This window comes from Delphinapterus leucas, chromosome 6, assembly GCF_059928025.1.
Source record: "Delphinapterus leucas isolate spDelLeu-1000000601 "Yukka" chromosome 6, BTC_Dleu_Yukka2, whole genome shotgun sequence".
Lineage (NCBI taxonomy): Eukaryota > Metazoa > Chordata > Mammalia > Artiodactyla > Monodontidae > Delphinapterus > Delphinapterus leucas.
The window spans coordinates 70,299,946-70,321,811 of NC_143134.1; the positions used below are offsets into that span (position 1 = coordinate 70,299,946).

The 21,866-nt window shown below is 43.6% G+C and overlaps 1 pseudogene; it reads right to left on the minus strand.

The window, feature by feature from the left end:
- LOC111174533 (elongation factor 2 pseudogene) overlaps positions 1–21,632 on the minus strand; it is a 112,815-nt pseudogene extending 91,183 nt beyond the window's left edge.
- Positions 21,633–21,866: the final 234 nt, after the last annotated feature.

Consider the following 21,866-nt stretch of genomic DNA (forward strand, 5'->3'; position numbering starts at 1 on the left):
CTAATTCCAGTCAAACACTAGAGGGCTCTTCCTTGCTTTCCCCTCAGTCCATAGGTGTATTTCTCTTCTCTCATAATGACTGCCTGGCTCCTAACAACATCAATGTATTTGCTCATTTAAAGAATGTGTTTTATACCAAATGTAAAATAGCTAGCTAGTGGGAAGCAGCCGCATAGCACAGGGAGATCAGCTCTGTTCTTTGTGTCAACCTAGAGGGGGTGGGATAGGGAGGGTGGGAGGGAGACACAAGAGGGAGGGGATATGGGGATATATGTATACATATAGCTGATTCACTTTGTTACACAGCAGAAACTAACACACCATTGTAAAACAATTATACTCCAATAAAGATGTGAATAAATAAATAAATAATGTGTTTTAAAGCAAGGGAGATTTCCTCCTTTCCCAGCTGCTGAGATAATTCATTTTGACATTCCTCAGTTCCCATAGTTTTTCCTAGTTAATTTTTTCATATTTTAGGCATGTTCAGATTTCTCTAAGCATATCTTTGCAAAGATTTCACCATGTAGAAGTACTATATTAATATGATTTATCATAAATCATATGGAGAGAGAACAATTCCCTTCTTTTGAGTGAGGCTAAAATGAGGGTTGTTGATAATAACTTCCATCTGCTTGGCAGTTTACAGTTTGCAAAGTACTTCTTTACATGTACTACTTCATTTACTCTTAATGGTTTGAATTCTTTAGGTCCCATACAAAATGAAGAATACATACGTAAACCCAGAGCTTCGTGAATGTTTCACATGGTAGGACTCAAATAATACCTGCTGATTTTTAAAAAGATGCATTTAGAATCTATGGCAGATGAAAACAGGTATTATATAAAAGTGTTACCGAGTTCAAGCTCACTCTGCTTGCCACACGACAGATGAATAAATCGAGAGACGAGGTGTCGAGGCAAGGAATAGCGACTTTATTCGGAAAGCCAGCAGACCAAGAAGATGGCGGACTAGGGTCCCCCAAAAAACATCTTATCGGAGCCTGGATGCCAGTTTCTTTTATAGAACAGAGAGGGGGAGGAGGTTAGGAAGTAAAAAGGCCATTTATCTTGTAAAATAGGAGGGGATGTGTTAATTTCTTATTTTCTGCAGCCATTCACAGGTGGGCAGGGTCAGAATGTCTCTCTGTGAGCTGAACAAAGGCCCTTTAGTTTAACAGTCAGGCAGAGGGGCAGGGTTCCCTGTGGCAGGCCATTATGTATGCTTACAGCTGTAGATAGTGATTATAATAACAAAAGGGACAAAAAGCAAAGGTTAAAGTAAAGGAAACAGATCCAACATGGAGTCAGGATTGGCTCTTCCCTGTTACAAAAGCATGAATAACCCTCAGCAATAGATGATCTAAAACAATTTTTTTTAAACATCCAAACTTTATTTTTTTGGCCGTGCCGTGTGGCTTGTGGGATCTTAGCTCCCCAACCAGGGATTGAACCCGGGCCCTCGACAGTGGGAGGGCAGAGTCCTAATCAATGGAACGCCAGATTCCCTAGATGATCTAAAAATTTTTATACTCACATTGGCACTTTTTGCCATTGCTATTTTGTAGGAATTTTGTGTCTTTCTTAGAGTGATATTTTGAAAATATGTCTGCTTCCTAAACATACACCAAATTACAAATGCCTTTAAAGCAGTGGTTCTAGGGACTTACCTGGTGGTGCAGTGGTTAAGGATCCACCTACCAATGCAGGGGACACAGGTTCGATCCCTGATCCGGGAAGATCCCACATGCCGCGGAGCAACCAAGCCCGTGCGCCACAACAAAGAGTAGCCCTGGCTCACCACAACTACAGAAAGCCTGCACGCAGCAGCGAAGACCCACTGAAGACAACAATAAAAAAAAAAAAAAAGAAAAAAAAAAAAGCAGTGGTTCTTAAATATGGCTGTATGTAGAATTGCTTGGGGAGATGTGGGTGAGGGCCGCATCTCTTGCCAATCAAATCAGAATCTTTAAGGTAGGCATCAATACGTTTTAAAGCTGTCCAGATAATTCCAATGAGCAGCCACTGCACTGGTGAGAGAAGGCTCTGCTAAGTTTTGGTGAGAGTGGCTTGGGTCACATATAAACACAAGGTAGCTTGATCTGAGCCTGATTTCTGATTTAAAGACTGATGCTTAGAGTATGCAGGAATATATTTTGAGCTTGACTTAGCAGTTGAAAGGCACTGAACATATTCTTTTATTTTTTCATTAGCCATATTCTCTTTATTCTAAGGTTTACATGATTTTCACATTTCAGTGTTTCTGAAATCATGTCACGACCTAAAATTAAGTGTATGTGTACACACATGCATTATAACATTATAAAGCCATATATAGAACAGGGCTCTTAAACCTCAGTGTGAATCATAAATATTTGATTAGTTATTATAAATGCGGAATGTTAGGCTGGTTTGGGGCCTTTTGAAAGGGCCAAGGTTAACCAGCACCCTGGGTGATTCTGATCCATCAGGTCCTTGGACTTTACGTTACCGAGTCCAAGCTCACTCTGCTCGATGAACAACTGGACAGTAAATCAGGAGACGAGGTGTTGAGGCAGGGAATATGACTTCATTTGGAAAGCCGGCAGACTGAGAAGATGGCAGACTAGTGTCTCCAAAAAACCATCTATCTTATGGGGGTCTGGATGCCAGTTTCTTTTATAGAATCAGAGAGGGAGAGGCGGTGAGGAAGTAAAGTAAAAAGGCAGAATAGAGAGGAAGAAGCAGCGAGGAATTAAAGTAAAAAGGCCGTAAGTCTTACAAATATCTCCTGGAATGGCCAGCCAGCCTCAGAAGGGGATGTTTTAATTTCTTCTTTTCTGCAACCATTCACAGGTGGGCAGGGTCAGATTGTCTCCCTGTGAGCTGAACAAAGGCCCTTTAGTTTAATATTCGGCAGAGGGGCAGAGTTCCCTGAGGCAGGCCATTATGTATGATTATAATAACAAAAGCAAGAAAAGAAAAGGTTAAAATTGAAAGAAACAGATCCAACATGGAGTCAAAATTGGCTCTTCCCTGTTACATTTGCTTGCTTTGAACAGTGGTTTTCAGAGTGGTTTTACCTCCTTCCCCCCAAGCAGTAGCCATGTCACCTAGGAACTTGTTAGAAATGCGCATTCTCAGGCCCTACCCCAACCTACTGAATCAGAAACTCTGTAAGTGAGGACCCACAATCTGTATTTTCACGGGCCCCTAGGAATTCTGGTGTAGGATAAAGTTTGAGAACCACTATTTTGAGGAACACTGCCAGTGTTTCCCATACTTCTTTGATGATAAGAATCACCTAGCATACTTTAAAAAACTCCAAATCTCAGCTCCATCCTGGATCTATTGAATTAAAAATCCAAGGGGGGAAAAATATTCCAAGGGAACAGGTGGGTAATCTGTATATTAACAAGCTTCTCAGGTGATTCTTATCCTCAGACAAATTTGGGAAATACTGAGATGGAAAAGCCAAGGATTTGTCAATTCACAGCCTTACATTCCCTATTTAGGTTTATCTTGGGTTTTGTGTTTATCATCACATTTAAATTTTATAACAGCCTTATGAAGTAGATACTATTATCAAACCTGTTTTATAGATGACAAAACTGAGGTTTGAAGATCTCAAAAAACACACTGGGGGGCTTCCCTGGTGGCGCAGTGGTTGAGAGTCCGCCTGCCGATGCAGGGGACACGGGTTCGTGCCCCGGTCCGGGAAAATCCCACATGCCGCGGAGCGGCTGGGCCTGTGAGCCACGGCCGCTGGACCTGCGCGTCCGGAGCCTGTGCTCCGCAACGGGAGAGGCCACAACAGTGAGAGGCCCGTGTACCGCAAAAAGACAAACACACGGAGTCATTTAGATAGTAAACCAGAGAGCTGGGACTCAAACCAAGAACTTTCTGACTCTAAAGCCTTGGTTCTTAAACTGTTCTAGGGTAACTGTTTGCAAATCGTTGATGTTGTTGTTGTTATAATGTAGGGTAGCTTTGCGGACAGATACTTGCCCAGAGACATTCCTTGGGTCAGTATTTAAGAACTGCCATCTGTAATCCCAACCCAGATTTGCAGACTTTGTTCCCTACTGTTTCTCAACATGAATTGTTCCCTCCAACAAGGCCATATTACTCCTCATCTTTGACCTCCCTTTGCTCACTCCTTCCTTTACTGTTGTATTCACTGTACCTTTACTGATGAGAAGTATCCATCCTCTTGTCTTCTAGGCCTCTTAATTACTCATCCCTTATTTCTTCCCACAAAAGGATTTTCCTTCCTCTTCTCAGTCCAAAACCTGGCCATGCCTCAAGACTCTATTTCAGTTTCCTTTTCCCTGTGAAGAACCCCTGACCACACTGGGCATCAGTGACCTCTCCCTTCTAGGACTTACAGTGACACTCTTGGCCTGCACCCTTTATTTGGTCCCCATCATGGAGTGCCCTGCTTATGCATCTTAATCTTTAATCTAGATTTGAAGGTGCTACTCTGTTCCTGGCCAAGTAGTAAGAGTGCCAAAATATCTGTTGACCTGCAATAAAGTCAGTCCAGTTAAAGAATCACAGAAAATGAAGATGGATTTTAAAAGCAAAAAAGACAAGTTGTGGGACCTTCTGGGAGAATCTGTGATGGGGTTACACTGACTGTCACGTGAGCCGTCAGTGGATTTGCAAGGGTAGTTAGGTGAATTTAATGATTATTCCTTCGAATTTAGTTTGCAGGAATCTTACCCTCTCTTCCAAACTCAGAAAAAGGTGGGGGCATCTGTTTTGGTGAGGATGGAATGACAGTGGAATTGGGAGAGGGGGTGGAGGTGTGGTGTAGGTTTTGTAAACGGGAATGACTTTAATTAAAAAAAAAAAATTCCATTGTGATCTCATTCCAGACTAGAATGTATTTTCTTTTAAAAATACAATGGGTAATGCCTATTTTGGTTCCCTTCCAGATGTTAAGGTAGCATCATGTTTTGGAACCATAGCATCCTACGAGGTAACATGAGACTTCAGATCTGAAAGTCCTACATTCTGGAAACCCCGACCTGGAAGAACATGTCCAGGTACCTCTGAGCTAGGGTCAGGGCCAATGCTGGGGAAAGGGTGCCACCTACTGATCAGCCATAGTCACACCGTTTCCTGCCAGAAACCTTTCATTTGGTTTGGCTCAGAGCTCTTGCCTCAAAGAGGCTGGCCCCAGAGGCCCAGGGAGGTTCTCTGCCAACACCCATTGTGTTTCACGGGGAAGTTCATGAGGACATAGCTACACAAAGTGAGGTGTTCCAAGGGTATGTCTTCTATGAGAATATCTTTCAGGAAAAGAGTTTTCCTTTGAAGAAAAATATCAACAGCCTCTGTGTAGAAAATGACAGAAAAAGGGCTTCCCTGGTGGCACAGTGGTTGAGAGTACACCTGCCGATGCAGGGGACACGGGTTCGTGCCCCGGTCCAGGAAGATCCCACATGCCGCGGAGCGGCTGGGCCCGTGAGCCATGGCCGCTGAGCCTGCGCGTCTGGAGCCTGTGCTCCGCAACGGGAGAGGCCACAACAGTGAGAAGCCCGCGTACCGCAAAAAAAAAAAAGAAATGATAGAACAAATATTTGGTTGAATGCTGTTACATAAAGTTATGGTTCCATCACATGGATTTCAAAGACAGTTGCGTTATTAAGGGGTGGACAGAACAGAGGGTGATGTTTAGGACTTAACTCTGTTTTAGAAGAGTTTGAATCCATTAATGGTTTAAATAATTAGAGGTCCATTTCATTTAAAAATAAAATTATATTTTCTACCATATTATTAAATGGGGAATATATATATTGAAAAGTTTTATTCTTTTATTTAGTGTAGGTTGATGGAAGACACTGACAGAAAGAGAACCAGTGCCTCCTGATATACCATTCAGTGTCAAGCTCCTTGACTAGGAGATAGTCATAATTGTTTGTCTTCTCAAGACCCTGTTTGGTCAATTTGAAAAGTGCATTAGAGGTTGACAAGATGGATGGATGGGATTTGTTTCCTCCAGCAGGAAAATGCGTCCGGGACACATGATTGCAGGTGTGAGAAAGGCTACTTCCTAAATCAACTGAGATCCAAAATTAGACTCTTGCTTCTTTGGTGGGAGTGGTATCTTTTTTTTTTTTTTTTTTTGGGAGTGGCATCTTAAAGAAAAGATGCTTTCATTGAGTCAATACACAGGGGAATGAGAGAGAGTGGGAGGACCATGAGAGAGGAGAAGGAGATGTTTCTATGGCAGCTGGAGAAGGACTTCACAAGCTGCATCTTGGCAAATTGGCTTTTGGGGGAATCCCACTGTCACCCTCTGCAGCACTTAATCCCCGGGGAATTCCAGCCCTCTGGATCCTGATAAACAAAGTCACATTAAACTAAACCCTCCATTGAGATGTGCTATCAAGAGGGTTTTCCTAAACTAGAATGAGAGGAAGGGAGTGCTGCTTAGCCCAAAGGAGTAGTACTGACAGGCAGCGGTTACTGGTACCAGGCACTGTGCTAAATGCTTTCCACAGATCAGTTCATGGGTGCTCCCTACAGTTCAGTGAAATAGGAATAGCATATGCTTAGGGATAGGGATTAAGGAACTTGCCTAATGTCCCAAAGTTCATGAGTGAGAGGGCTAAGATCTGAACCCAGTTCTGCCTGGCTCCAGAATCAGTACTCTTACCCATGTGACATTCTGAACCTCTAATGGTGGCATTTCAGAAATTGCTAGTGGAATTATCTTGGAGTTAGGGAAGCTATGAAGGACACCATGGCTCACCTCTTTTTTTGATATAAGGGGTTACCCTGTGCCATGGTTGACGGAGACCCCCCTAATTTCTTTTCTTTTTTCTTTTGACTGAAGACGTCGTAGCTTCCTCAAGCTTGTGTGTGTGTTGTGTGTGTGTTTGTGTATGCATATGTGCACACACATATACATGTCTATGCATCTTTTTTGCATGGAGTGGGTTTGTTGAACCAAGAGTAGTGACACTGAAGGAATGGAGAGCAGTCAGCTACACAGTGCCGGGAGAGAATTGAAGTACAGTGAGCAGTGAGCAGTCAGCTACACAGGGCCAATGAGAAAATTGAGTCACACAGAGGTTGTTACTTGCCCCAGGTCACACCAGCTAATAAATGGTAGAAAGTTGGCTTAAACTCAGGCAGCCTGACTTACTACACTAACTATTATGTAATACTGTTTCTCAGCTAACTGATTTGCGTCAGTTAACCTTTCCGTGCTTTAGTTTTTCCTATTTATAAATTCATATTTTTAGCAAATATTGAGTTCCTAGCTTGTGTCAGAACTTATAGATCAGGTAGAGATGGAAAAGACCATGCACACAGAGTGCAAAATGCCAGAGAGAAAGAGGTTAAGCAGTCACATTCAGGACCATTACAATCTTATAGTAGCATGTAAGTCAAATTAATGGGGGTAAAGTAGATAGCTAGTGGGAAGCAGCCGCATAGCACAGGGAGATCAGCTTGGTGCTTTGTGACCGCCTGGAGAGGTGGGATAGGGAGGGTGGGAGGGAGGGAGACGCAAGAGGGAAGAGATATGGGAACATATGTATATGGATAACTGATTCACTTTGTTATAAAGCAGAAACTAACACACCATTGTAAAGCAATTATACTCCAATAAAGATGTAAAAAAATTATAAATAAAACAATCTCAAAAAGAAAAATTAATGTGGGGAGAGACTGGAGGCAGGGAGACCAATGAGGAGGCCAGAGAACTGAAGAACTCAAGCTGGTTGGAGGAGGCAGGGGTTTAACAATGGGAACAGTTGCCAGAAATATCTGGCAGGAAAGCAGGATGGTGAGGGCGAGACAGGGTGGGGGGAGGTAGTACAGCGAGCAGAATGGCTAAGTGAGAGGTTGACAGTGGCTTGCAAAGGAGGTCAGTTCAACTGCTGACTTCTTCAAACTAAGATTCCTGTGGACTCTGTACGCTAGATCAGAGCTATTGGATTTATATGGCTGAAGCTCAGAGTAATGATCTTTGGAGGAATATGATAATGACAGGTATGTGCCAGGCATTCCCCCCACTCACAGTATCTCTAGTCAGCAGAAGAATATTGCTCTACGGGTGCATGGCTTTCATTTTGGAGGGATTTTCCTTCCCCAAAGAGGCAGCATAGCATAGTGCTAGCAGGGCAGGCTCTGAAGCCAGAAGACTAGAATAAGTAGAGGACCTACTGACTAGTTGTGTATCCTGGGCAAGAACTTTAGTCTTTCTGTGCCTCAGTGTATGCATGTGTAAAATGGAGATAACACCACCCGCTTCATAGGGTTGTTGTGAGGATTAAACAAGTTAATATATGCAAAGTGCCTGGCCTGAGTTAGCACATAGGAAATATTAATTATTCCTGTTGATGAGTAAACTGAGGAGCAGATGAAATGATTGGTTGAGGACTCACAGCTCAGGATTGAAACCCAGGCCTGCCTAGCTCCAAGCCCTCCTTAATGTCCACTGTGCCATGCTGGACTGAGATGCGAAAGAAGTGAAGAGGATTGTGGAAATAGCACATCAGGTGGCAGAGGATGAAGAGCAATATGAGAAGTAACAAGGTAAAATTATGAGGAAGAACAGGAATAAAGAACTTTAAAAAACCTTTCCTGTTTTTCTGATTGTTAAATTGAAACAGCCTCACTGTAAAAATTAAAACATCGTAGAACTAAATTCCTGTCATCTAACTACCTCCCCTGCTCCCCATCAGACTTTGAAAAAACAAAAACAGACCAGGACTTCATAGTATCATAGAAAGCAGCGGAGACTCAAAAGAGCAGAAGTAGTTGACAAAGCTGGATGCAGGATGGTCAGGGCCACAGGCTTGGTGTTGGGAAGGGCAGAGAGGGGACGTCATGGTAGGCGTTTGAGTGGCAGATGATGCAGATCTAGTAGTTAGATTTGGAATGAATCTGGTGTGGGAGGGAGGGAGCAGTGGGCATAGGCAGCTCCGAAATAAAGGGGGTGGAGCAGAGAGTTGTGGGGCAGGAGACTTTTGTGCTATAAATCCATTTGGGAGCCTCATGAAGCTTAGGGACCTCTTCTCAAAAAATGTTTTAACATCTAAAATAAAAGACGTGAGGTTACAAAAGGTTAACACTTCTCTCCACAGACCTCTTGGAATTCAGAACCCCTGTAAAGACACTACCAGTTTTAAGATTTGGTACTTCAATAAAGTCTCCATTCTTAGAAGCTACTTACTGCCCTTAGAATCCTCTATATCCTGTCTGTATAGAAACCCAAAGATACCTCCAGAATGCAGAATGAGTCCAGATATCTGGCTCCAGACTGATTTTAGATGAAGACCTATCTTCAGGTGATTTGGATACCCTAAAATGTAGAGAAGTTGTATAAAACATCAACATCACCACCCCCATTTGCTTATTTCAGAAGGATGTTGCCAGAGTGGAAAATGTTTTGGAGACTATGTGCTGATCAAATCCTCATAATGTTCCAAAAAAAAATTTCACTGAAAACCAGAGAAGGGTAATCCTGGGCTATTGACTCATTGTAGGAGGTTCTCGGTATGCTTCACATGCTTGAAAGATGGCTGATGTGCTTTTCTCTGGGGTTGGATCCATTCCCTCACCCCCATATGGGCATATTTGGGATTTAAGTTTGCAAGTGAAACTCAGAAAATCACCAATGACTCTTCTTGGACTAGGTGGAGGGCAAGGGGAAGCCTGGCAGCAGGCATGACCCAGGGTGGACTCGTTGGGGCATATACACTAGAAAAATGAGTTTCTGAGATTCTCCTCTTCACCCATTCAATCAGAAACGGGCTGAGCCTGCCTATGAAGTCATTATTAATACAGAAGAGGAGCGGTTTACATAAAATAATCCCATTTACTGTTCAATTGTGTTTTTATATTTTTTACCAGGTCTTAGGAATGTGTCTACAGGAAAAGGGTTTTTCCTACTCCTTGCCTGTAACTTGAAATTAAAATCATCATCCCAACAACATCCACTGTTGGAAGTACTATTTTGGGTTGGCCCTATGTAATGTGAAATGAGGAGAAAAAGTGTGTAGCTGAATCCCGATATGGAAATCCAGACTTAAAAACATTCTCTGATGGTTTGGCATCCGTGGGATAAATTGGTCATAGTTTTCAACAACTCAGATCAAAGCCAAATGCTGTTTGCATTCAGACAGTGATTCAGGGACCATGTCTTATTTGGTTTCTTTGAAAATAGAGCACAGACATTTTTTTCATACCTTTGAGAGAAATCTTTCGGCAGCCAAATTTGTGCCTTGTAAATGTTATTGTACCCTAATACAAAATTTTACATCTTGTCTCAAATGTCTTTTTCGCAGTTATTCCACCATCCCCAAGTGCGTGGCTTGTTGCAATGAGGGTCTCCTGATGTAATATAAAGAGAAAAAATAGGCCAACTGGTAAAGATAAAAAAGAAATGAGAGTAAATAAAACACATATGGAATGTCTGCTTTCAGAGTTATAATGTATATGAGCATGTATGCAAATCAGCCATCCAAATAGAAATCTAGACTGGGCTAACCAGTTATGAAGGGGAAAAGGCCTTTCACTTCCCTTACCTAGATATTCCTCCATCACCTCTACCTCTCTCCTTTCTCAGGCTACTTTTTTTTTTTTTTGTGGTACGTGGGCCTCTCACTGTTGTGGCCTCTCCCGCTGCGGAGCGCAGGCTCCGGACGCACAGGCTCAGTGGCCATGGCTCACGGGCCTAGCCGCTCCGCGGCATGTGGGATCTTCCCAGACCAGGGCATGAACCCATGTTCCCTGCATCGGCAGGCTGACTCTCAACCACTGGGCCACCAGGGAAGCCCCTCAGGCTACTTTTGATCCTTCCCAGTGAAGGAATCAGAATTGCTTGGTTTCAGTATTCGCTTTGGGACTCCTACCTCTGCCATGCATGCACTTCCTTTCACTTCTACTGCCCTTCAAATGCATGTGTCCTTTGCCTCCTTTCTGTGGACCTTGCTTGTTAGGGAGGAGCTGCAGTGGTAAGTGAGAATTATTTAAATGACAGTTCTTAAAAAAATTAACTCATAACCAGTTATTGATTTTAATGAACAGATTATATGTTTTAAAAAAAATAATTAATTTTTGGCTGCATTGGGTCTTCGTTGCTGCATGCAGGCTTTCTCTAGTTGCGGTGCACGGGCTTCTCACTGTGGTGGCTTCTCTTGTTGTGGAGCACGGGCTCTAGGCGCTTAGGCTGCAACAGTTGTGACACGCAGGCTTCAGCAGTTGTGGCACCCAGGCTCTAGAGCACAGGCTAAGTAGTTGTGGCGCATGGGCTTAGTTGCTCCGTGGCATGTGGGATCTTCCCAGCCCAGGGCTCGAACCCATGTCCGCTGCATTGGCAGACGGGTTCCTAACCACTGTGCCACCAGGGAAGACCTATATGTTTTTTGAATTGTTTTCTCATTTTGTTTTGTTCACTTAACAGACTTTATTGAGTGTATGTTATACAGAACACAATGGCTCTGGTGTAGTGGGAATTATAGGAGAGCCCAGTTGTTAACTGGGGGCGGGAGTCATATACACAAAATGTTAAACAGCATGGCAAGATAGAGTAACAACTTGGAGATGACACAGCTGATTTTATCTAGTGAATTCTTATATTGTACATTCAGTGTGGCAGACACTTTTCTAAGTGCTTCTCAAGTATTAACTCATTTAGTCTTCAAAACAAGTATTTAACCCATTTAGTCTTCAAAACAGTGCTCTGATATTATTACTATATTCATTCCCATTCTGCAGATGGAGAGATAGGCAGAGAGAGGTTAAGTGACTTCTACAGGGTCACTCAGCTATTAAGTTTGGAACAAGAACTAAATCCCATCTGTTTGGCTCCAGGGTCTGGGTCCTTAAATCATCTTGATGCAGCCTCTCCAGCTTTAGGCGATTAGTGCCAAGTGCGAGACATAGACAAGGGCTCTGAGTTTGACAGCAGGACCCACTCTAGGTGAGCTGAAGAGGTTGGAGAGGGCTTTGTGACAGTGGTTCTTACCCTGGCTGCCCATTACAGTGATCTGGGAAGTTTAAAAAAAAGTCTCCATGCTTTCATTACACCCAGGCTGATTAAATCAGAATCTCTAGAGGTGAGGTCTGGTCAGTTATATGAAGAGCTTCTCCACATATTCTAAAGGTCAGACAGCATGGAAACCACTGCAGGGAGAAGGCACTAAAACTGGATCCTGCAAAGTGGGCTGGAGCTCATGAAGTTGGGAGGAGAGTGGGTGGTCAGGTGGGAGATGGGGAGGCAGAGAAAAAGGTCCCTCCTCTGTTTTCTTTCCCTCTTCTCTGCTACCACTATGCTTTTGGAACTTCCTCCAGCCACCCTTCCTTTTTTCTCGTTTCTGACTTCATCGTACCCTTCTTTCCTTTGCTTCTCTCCCCCTCTCTCTCGTCAACCCTTTATCCCTTTCCTTCTTACGTCCTTCTGCTGCCTAGTCCCTTCCTTCTAGTTCATGACCTTTTGGTCATCTCACTTGCCATTGCCCCTCCTCCCAGCAAAAAGTGAGCAGAGGTTGAGGCTTTTGGGTCAGTCGCAAGGCCCATTCATAGTGCTCCTGAAAGGAATTAAAGGAAAGCCTGGGAGTACAGACCCAACTCCCAAGTAGTATAATTAGTGTTAAATACTGATAAGGACTGTACTGTATTCTTTGGGGAGCTAGAGCATGTGGTATGCCTGGCTCTGGGGTGAGAGGAGAGAAGAGAGCTTGGAAGATGTATTAGTTTTCTACTGCTGTTACAACAAATTACCCTCAATATAGTGGCTTAAATAACTCAAATTCATATCTTACAGTTCTATAAGATAGAAGTCTGACTTGAGTCTCACTGGCAGGGCTGCATTTCTTTCTGATTGCTCTAGGAAAGACTCCTTTTTATTGCCTTTTCCAGCTTCTAGAGGCTGCCCACATTCCTTGGTTCATGGTTCCTTCCCCTGTCTTCAGAGCCGGCAGCATAGTACCTCTCTGGCCCTGCTTCCATGGTCGTCACATTACTTTCTCTACCTCTCTTCTTCTGCCTCCCTTTTCTACTTGTAAGGACTCATAATTACATTGGACCCACCTGGATAATCCAGGATAATCTCCCTATATTAAGGTTATTTTATTAGCAACCTTAATTCCATTTGCACATTAATTCCCTTTGCCATGTAGCCTAACATATTCACAGGTTCCAGAGATTAGGATATGGACATTTTGGATGGGATATTAGTCTTTCTACAACAGAAAGCCTCACAGAATAGGAGGAGAAATGGACAGTAAAGGTCATTTCATGTAGACAACAGCAGATACAAAGGATTGGGGGCTTTGGAGAGTGTTCAGGGTAGGTTTTGAGGAACTATAGTTTAGTATCACTTCGTAGTATCATACAACAGGCCATCACATGTGCCATTTATCCAATATGTTTTGTTCTTAAAGTTTACATATAATTATGTTTACCACATATCTCAGCAAAATATCTTACAATAAGCAGTACTCTTTGGGGGCAGTACAGTGTTACAGCTAAGAGCATGTGCCATGGAGCCATAGGGAGTGGGTTCTAGTCCTACCTCTACCATTTATTAGACTGATACTGGTAAGGATTCAATGAGATCAAGAATCTCAAGTACTTTGCTCTGCCCCTGGCATATAATAAGCCCTTCATAAATGTGAGCTGTTATTATTGTCATACTTAAACTATGCCTTAACCTAATGGCTTATAACTTGCCACTCTCACTTTCTCCTTTTTGTTTTTTTGGCCTCGCCGTGAGGCTTGTGGGATCTTAGTTCCCCAACCAGGGATTGAACCCCGGGCCCTAGGCAGTGAAAGCACGGAGTCCTAACCACTGGACTGCCGGGGAATTCCCTTACTTTCCCCTGAATGTCTGCTTCTTCCTGGAAAAAAAAGAAAGCAACGATAGGAAGAATATTTCTGACCTATGCAACCTGCTGAGATAACATCGTTATTATCAAGCTCAAACTGTCTAATTGCTGGGCCCTTAATTCAATCTAGAATCTAAGGACTCTCTGCCCCTGCTGCTTATGCCAGCAACCCCAAATGGTATCTATAACTGAGTTTTAATTTGGTTACGAAGCAGAAGACAGAAGAACATGGGGGGTGGGGAAGGGGGTGTTCCAGGCTGAACTGAAACTGTCGAAGGCAGGAGTAATAACAGCAGCAACAACAGCAAAAGTGAGTGGGACTCAGAGATGCCTGGATACAAATCTTTTTTTATTTCTGAATGTAATTCCAGGAAAATCTTGGCTTTATTTTATCTGGGACTGAGATAAAGTCAAATTTCGATAGGAATTTGGGAATACATATATTTCCTATTAGGTGCTGAGTTCTGGGACTACATTTGTTAACCAGTGACTGAGAACATGTAGAAATGACCTGGCTTTTCAGGTCAGTTGTCTGACAACCAAATGGATACACTACTTTATCTGACCCCCAAAAGTTTACCAGCTGTTCTGAAAGGGGGCACTGGGCAATTACGGGGGAAGTGGAATGTTTCTTGCTTAATATTATACTGACAAAATGGTAGGAGGATCTTGAAAAGAGGATGAGTTATAATGTTTTAAAAATAATCAGGCTAAAATGATGTCACAAAAACTATTAAAGTAATTATTAGGTAGTGAGCACTTTTAAGTTTGTCTCGCTTATCTTTGTACCCTCCATGGTGCCTTATAGAACACTGTAGGTACTTCTGTGACTTGTTGTCAGCTATTTGATTAAAAAATAAAAGGGATCTACTGGCTCCCACAAATGAAAAAGTCCAGCGGTCAGATGGAGATCAGGTGTGGCTCCATCAGGGCTCTGGCCCCTGCTTTTTGCAACCTTCTCCACAGAGACACTCCACAGAGTGTCAGCTCTCTCTGTAGGCTGAGAGGAAGACAGCTTCACTTCTGTCTCTTCACAACACATAGAAGAGGAAGGGTCACCTTTCCAGTGGCTTCCTAAGGCCACTTTCCTTAGAAGCTACCAAAGAAACTTCTCATGAGAACATCTCAATAGCCTAAATTGGGTCACATGCCTATCACTGAGTCAATCCCTATGATCAGGGCTTTCCTCTTCACATCTTATTGGCCCAGATTGGGTCACATGCTCATCAATGAACCAATCCGTATGGCCAGATGAATGTCATGCATTGGTTGGCTTAGGTATGGACTTATGAGCAATTCACTTTGACCAGGGGAGGGAGATTTCTCTCAGAGTCATCAAGCCCATTCCTGGAGCTGGGGCTGGGGTTCATTTCCCCTGAAGGTGTTAGACTGTGTCCCTTTTCAATAGAGAAAGCCTCTGGTTGCACATGTGTGCTGGTCAGTGTTGCAGTTCCCATTCAATCTTTGCAATAACTCATGTAGCTGAACTGAGGTCCTCCCCAGTGGCTCAGGAACCAGCTGAAGGTCTCCCAGTAAGTGTTGGAGTTAGAATTTCTAGGTTTTCTGATTCCCAAGTCCATCCTCCTTCTAACACACCACCCTTCCCGAGTGAATGAACAAATAAATGTATGGTGGAAACAGGGCTCCCTGCTCTGAAAGGGTAAGAGAGTAATGGTTAATGTGGGAGAATGTTTTTCTCTGAAGCGTGGCCATTCCCCCAGGAGTTAGGTGACACTGAGAAGACCTCACCCCTCTCTCTGCTTGTTTCCTCATTTATAAAATAGTAGTTGTGCTAGATCTTACCTCATTGGGATGTTGTGAGAATTAAGTGAGGTAATGCAGATAATGAACTTGGAACAGTGTTCCCGGCCTGAAGGCGGTCAAAACCCTTACCCAGGGCAGGTCTACTTTGGGGGTAATTGGATATTTATCCAATGGACAATAAAATTACACTTCTCCCTTCTCTACAGGATTAAAAGGGGATAGAAGTATTTATACATGTGAAAACCTCCTGAGTGTTTAGCATCATAGGGATTTAGAATTTGTAGAAAATTTCCAAGTGTATTCAAACTCCCTTGCAAGGGTATTTGGAACTTGAGGTGAGTTGGGGAGAAGTCTGAAAATCCATGGAATCACTTTTTTTTAGAGATTAATCATGCCCAAAACTTATTCATTGTTCTCAGTTATCCCGATGATGTCCTGATGCTGTCCTGCCTTCTTCATTTCTTCTCAAAAAACTCATCTTCCTCTCTGCACCCTCATTCCATCTTTTCTCCCCATAATTTAGTACATATGTATATATTTTTTCCTACAAATTTGAGATAAGCCATTCTTTTTTTGTTTTAATACATTTATTTTTATTTATTTATTTTTGGCCGCATTGGGCCTTAGTTGCTGTGCACAGGCTTTCTCTAGGTGTGGTGAGCGGGGGCTGCTCTTCGTTGCGGTGCACGGGCTTCTCATTGTGGTGGCTTCTCTTGTTGCCAGCACGGGCTCTAGGTGTGTGGGCTTCTGTAGTTGTGGCTCATGGGCTCAGTAGTTGCGGCGCCCGGGCTCTAGAGAACAGGCTCAGTAGTTGTGGTGCACTGGCTTAGTTGCTCCGCAGCATGTGGGATCTTCCCAGACCAGGGCTCAAACCCGTGTCCCCTGCATTGGCAGGTGGATTCTTAACCACTGTGCCACAAGGGAAGTCCCAGTACGTATATTTTGGGGGGGAGGAATTCACGGTGTGATGCAAATGACCGGGTTTGGAGTGGTGTGAAGGAGGTAGTGGGATGTCAGATAGGGAGGGATCATCTGGTCATTGGAGGGAGAGGCTCACCCTCCTGGTTCTAAGCATTGCGCAGAGACTGAATTTTCTTCCCCAAGAAATAGGAAATAATATTTTAATCTTCAGTTTACAATGAAGAGCATGGGGGCACACAAAGAGAAAGACAGGTGTTTAGACTTTTGGAGTATTGAAATGATTGTGCATATTCACAAAGACAATAGTTTGTGCTATTCACCATCTCTGCAAGTAGGGAAACCATTCTTTGGCTTCCTCATTAATTCATACATTCAGTTAGCGTTAATTACTTACTAGTGCCCAGCACTATTGTTAGGCCATGAAGGGCTTATGAAGAAATGTGAATTCTGTCCATTGTAAGGCATTTACAGAAGGCAGTTATGGATAAGATAGCATCATGATCAGGTAATGAATTTTATAATTATATAAGTGGCCAGTTTGGATATCAAATGAAACTGGAAACTGCCACAGGAAACTGGCTGCCTGTGGAACATTGTGTATATCTATGAATTTATTTTTATTTAGGTAAACTCATTGGAGATATACCTTAGTAATATGTCAAGAAATATCCTATAAACCTTTATAGAATATTAGATGCATCTCAATTGGGTTTGTATAAAATAGGCGGAAAAATTTTACCGGTAATACAAGGCGGAGAGACATTGTATAGAGTAAAATATTTCGACATTGTATAGAGTAAAATATTTCACATTTTGGTCAGTTGTTTGTGTAGTGATACATTTTAGACTCTGACTTATGGTTTTGGCCTTAGAAAGGAAAAGAGGCATGATGCTATGAACGTAATGGGTATAAATAATAATTTTTAAAAATTGCATCACTGATGTGTAAGCAGGAGAGTCTGGGCTGACTGCACTTGTGGCAAAATTAGTAGAAAGATCAATTTAAAAGTTTTATTAGAGTATCACACACTGATAACATTCCACTATTTGTATTACTAACTTAGGAAGGTGAAATGGAAAATTTTCATCTTAAACATTTAGCTCCCCTCTTTAAGTTGGCAAACACTGACTTTTTCCACTGTATTTCTACATAACTGGACTCTTGCTAGCTCCTGGGTGTGTATGTGTATGTGTGTTGATAGTTAGGCATACTATCACTGATGCTGTTAGATCAACTTATCTGCATTTTTGAGGTAAAACTCTCTATAGACACTTTACAGCAGTAGGAATCTGATCAAGGTTCTTTGCAAGTTTGTAAATGCTGTCAGATCACTCAGACTGACACAAGTAACAGTTCTCTGAAGGTTTGCAGTTAGGATGTTCCCTCCAGGGTCTACTGTGTTCCACTGCTATAGCTCTGAGATTGTGAATTATCCTATTTTGTATTCTAGCTTTGTGTGAGCAGATACCCTAGAGTTAATGCTTTTTGTGCCCTTTCTGATGCTGATTCCTCCTCTTGAAATGTTCTCCTTTGTTTATCAATTCTCTACCCACTCTTTGAAGCCCAGCTGAAACAGCCAAGCTACTTACTCCATGTTCTGTAGTAGGAAATTATTCCTTCGTCCTCTACACTCAGTTGTGCTTGTCTGACATTAATTAGAAGATGCCTTTTACTTTATACCCTTGCAATGTATTTTACACACATTCAAAGAGCATGCATGGTTATTTTGTAGGATAGCAATGTTGAAAGGACTTGAGGCTTCTAGACTGGCAAACCTAGGTCTGTCTCCTACTCTCCTTAACTGTTTACTGAGTTTCAAGCTTCCTTACTCCTAAATAGGAGACTGCCAGTGGGCATCTCATATGATTGCTTTGATGAGATAATATATGTAAAACACCACCATTTCTTGGGTGTTTGCTATATCCCAGGCCCTGGGCAAATGCTTTATGTAACATCCTCCCATGTACAACGCCTACATGTGTTGATTCCTTTGCCCCCAATCCTGGGACAGAGTAGGTACTCGCTGAATATTTCTCAAATGAATGAGAACTGGACTTGAGCTGGCAGCAGGGCCCTGTCTGCTGAGTCAGCTGCTGTGAGTCAGCCGTGGAGATGCATGCAACTAATGACTCCAGAGAGGAAAGATACAACTGGGTTGCAGTTCCCACCTGTCTGGCTGAAAGGCTACCATGGCATTCCTAAGCACAATGGAAAGCTCATGGAGAAAGGAGAGTGTCATTTCTGAACGGCACTGTTTCCTTTTCCACCATCTCATTATTCTCCCCTCCCCAACTCATGCTGACCAGTTCAGTCCAGAAGAGGTACAGAGCTCATTCTGAGTCATTCCATGGTTGTATTGAGAACACTGCATTTTAACTATATCCCATGGAATATAAGGACATTGCAGATCTACCTTCCTAGCAAAAAAAAAAAAAAAAAAAGAAAGAAAAAAGTCAACCAAAGCATTGTACCTGTTAAGTGGTAGGTAAATGTCTTAGGAATGTTAGAAGCTTGTGAAAATCCCACCTAAATAAAAAAATGGCATTCCCACCCTTGGGCTCTTATAAGTGAAGAAAATTTTGGGAATCCAGGTTGATGACTCATAACTTTCCCAGTGTTTTATTTCCATGAGCCATTGATTAAAGTAGGGTGTAACACTATATATTTCTCTTCCAGCTATTCCCATCAAGTGGGAAGTTTTGGAAGCTTCTGTAAGCCCCTAGGATATAATTTCATGCATCGAAACCATTGTATTTGAAATGATATTTAAGGTACGCTGGAAAGGTTTTTTGCAACCTCCATTGAGGCTTGTCTTGTTCCTGGGGAGCAGTATGTACAACAAAAGAATCTGGATGAAGAGAATTTCCCGTGATGCATTGAAGGGTCAGTGTTCCCATCTTGCTCTGCTCCGGAAGGCTGGAGTTAATGAGGAAGAGTTTTTATGTGAATGTCAGGCCTGTTGCCATAACTAGCCACAGTGGAATAGTCATGGCAACTTCCATCACTTGGTTTCTTTGTTTTTGTGATACCGCTGCATGCTTCATTTTATGAGTATTTTCTTTTCTTGTGTGTGGTTGAACCCCCTTCTATTGCCATCTTGGGCTTGGATACTTGTGTTTAAAAAGAGAGGAAGAACAGAGGGAGAAACTGGAAAACTGACAGAATTACATATCTTAAGAACTTATTACTTTATTTCCCTCCCTCCACTTCTGCTGATAGATATTCTGGTGATTAATATTCTGATGAGTTTGTGTCTTTGGAAAAGGAAAAAAATGCCTTCCCTGAAGGGAATCTTGAAAAGCGGATCATAACGAGACAGAGGAAGTATTGTGAAAACTGGACTTTTTCGGTGATGGCATACCTTGGATACAGACCAACTCTAGTAATATTATTTCTGAAGTAAGATAAATGAAAATTTTCAACAATCTTTGGTGAGTCATTTGTGTACTTGAGGGCTTTTATCTTGATCACAGCATCTGCTACCTGAATGGTAATTTATAGTTCAGTGAGAGCCCTGGAATAGAATACAAGGACTGGTGAGAATCTAAGTGTCTTGAGATATCCTCATTCATTTCATTCATGAGGGTGAATAATATTCTCACTGTAGAAAGGTCTAACTGGAGAATACTGTGTGCTTTACTTACATTGACTCCCAAGGTGGAAGTCCACGCATCTGTGGCAGTACATGTAGGGAACCATTTACAGTTGGCTTTCTGGGGACAGCCTCTTGAGGTCTCTGACCAAACCAAGCAGAAGGGCTGGGGTCACAGCTTAGGTGGGGTATGAAGTTGAGGATGTTGGATTCTTAAGAATGGTCCACTATATAGGTGCAACATATGCAGGGAATGTGCCTCCATTCCTAGCAGCCCGTGTTTAGAATTTTACATCTTGTAACACTTCCATCACCTTCCTCTCTTTTCTGCTTATTCTTTACTTTAAAAAGTTGCCAAAGGCATCTTCACCTATCCATTTTCCAAGTTATGTGCATTCAATCCTGTGTATTAGAAAGACCCTTTTGCCATTTTCCACTTTCTAATTTTTCTCTCCATTTTACTACTGCGTGTTTTTTTTTTAAACTTGTTTATGCTTTGACATTAACTCTTGTCGAAATGCTGACGGTTTTGCATGTTAAAAAAAACCCAAAAAACCCGTTCAATAAATAAGGCCCAAGAAGAAGGTGAAGTGTCTCCCGGCTGTTAGCCGGTTCTGGAGTTCTTTGACTCCCTGGCGCAAGGGAAGGACTATGTGCTTGATCGCGTCGAGAGGGAGACACAAGCTCGGCCTTCGAATTGGCCAGCCTGGTGACCAGCGAGCCCGTCCCCCCTTCCCCCTCCCGCGCTCACACTCAGGAAGCAGCTGCCTACAGGCCGGCCCTCGGCGGCCGCACACACATCCACTCTCCTCCCAGGCCGCCTCCCTCCCTCCCTCTCTCCCTCCCTCCCTCCCTCCCTCCCTCTTCCCCCTTCCCCTCTCCCTGCAGCCGCGTCCACACTGCGCCGCCAGGGCAGCCCAGAGCGTGGCGCGCACGGGCACTAGCGCTGGGGCCGCCACCACTGCCCCTCCCCGCAGCCCCGTTCGCTGCCCGCAGCCGTCTAGGCTAGCACCAGCGTCCTCCCGACGGAACCCGCCGAAAGCAGTTAGCCAGCATCCCACGCCGGCCCCCAGACGCACCCTCAGGCCCAGGGCGAGGATGAACAGGACGCGCGAGGCACAAAGTCGAAACTCAACTTTTTAAAGATATTATTTGCTCCGTTTGTGTGTGTGTGTGTGTGTGTGTGTATGCGCGCGCGGGGGGGGGGCGGCGGAATGAGCTGATGCCGAGGGTACAGCCACCCCACTTCTGCCCCCTCCTCCCCCTGCCGCCGCTGCCCTAGCACACGCGCGCGCACACACGGCACTTGGGCCGGGTTTCCGCGCTCGGTCCCCCTGCTTGGATGGGAGTTTTCATTTCCGAAGGAGGCAGAGCCGGGGGAGCGCGCTGAAGGGCTGGAGCCCCAAGTTTCTCCTCGCCAGCGCTGGCCGCCCGCTGTCACTCGCTCAGGCTGGCCGGGGGAAGGGACCCGCACGCCAGGCTTTGTTGTGGAAATCCCGGTTACCTGGTAAGTGGATGCCATAGGAACTTTGCTCGCAGGCGAGAGACGGGAGAAGCCGGGCGCTTGAGAATGTGGGGGAGTTGCAACGCTCAGAGATACAAACTAGGTATTAGAACTGTTTCCACGCTGAGCGGGTGGCGTTCGCTCAGGTTTAAGAATACGTGCACTCCAACACCCAGATTCTCTAAAAGGTCTGTTTACTGAGATAGATAACAATTCTCAATTAGGAGTCAAGCCGTGTTCCTTGTCAGTTGC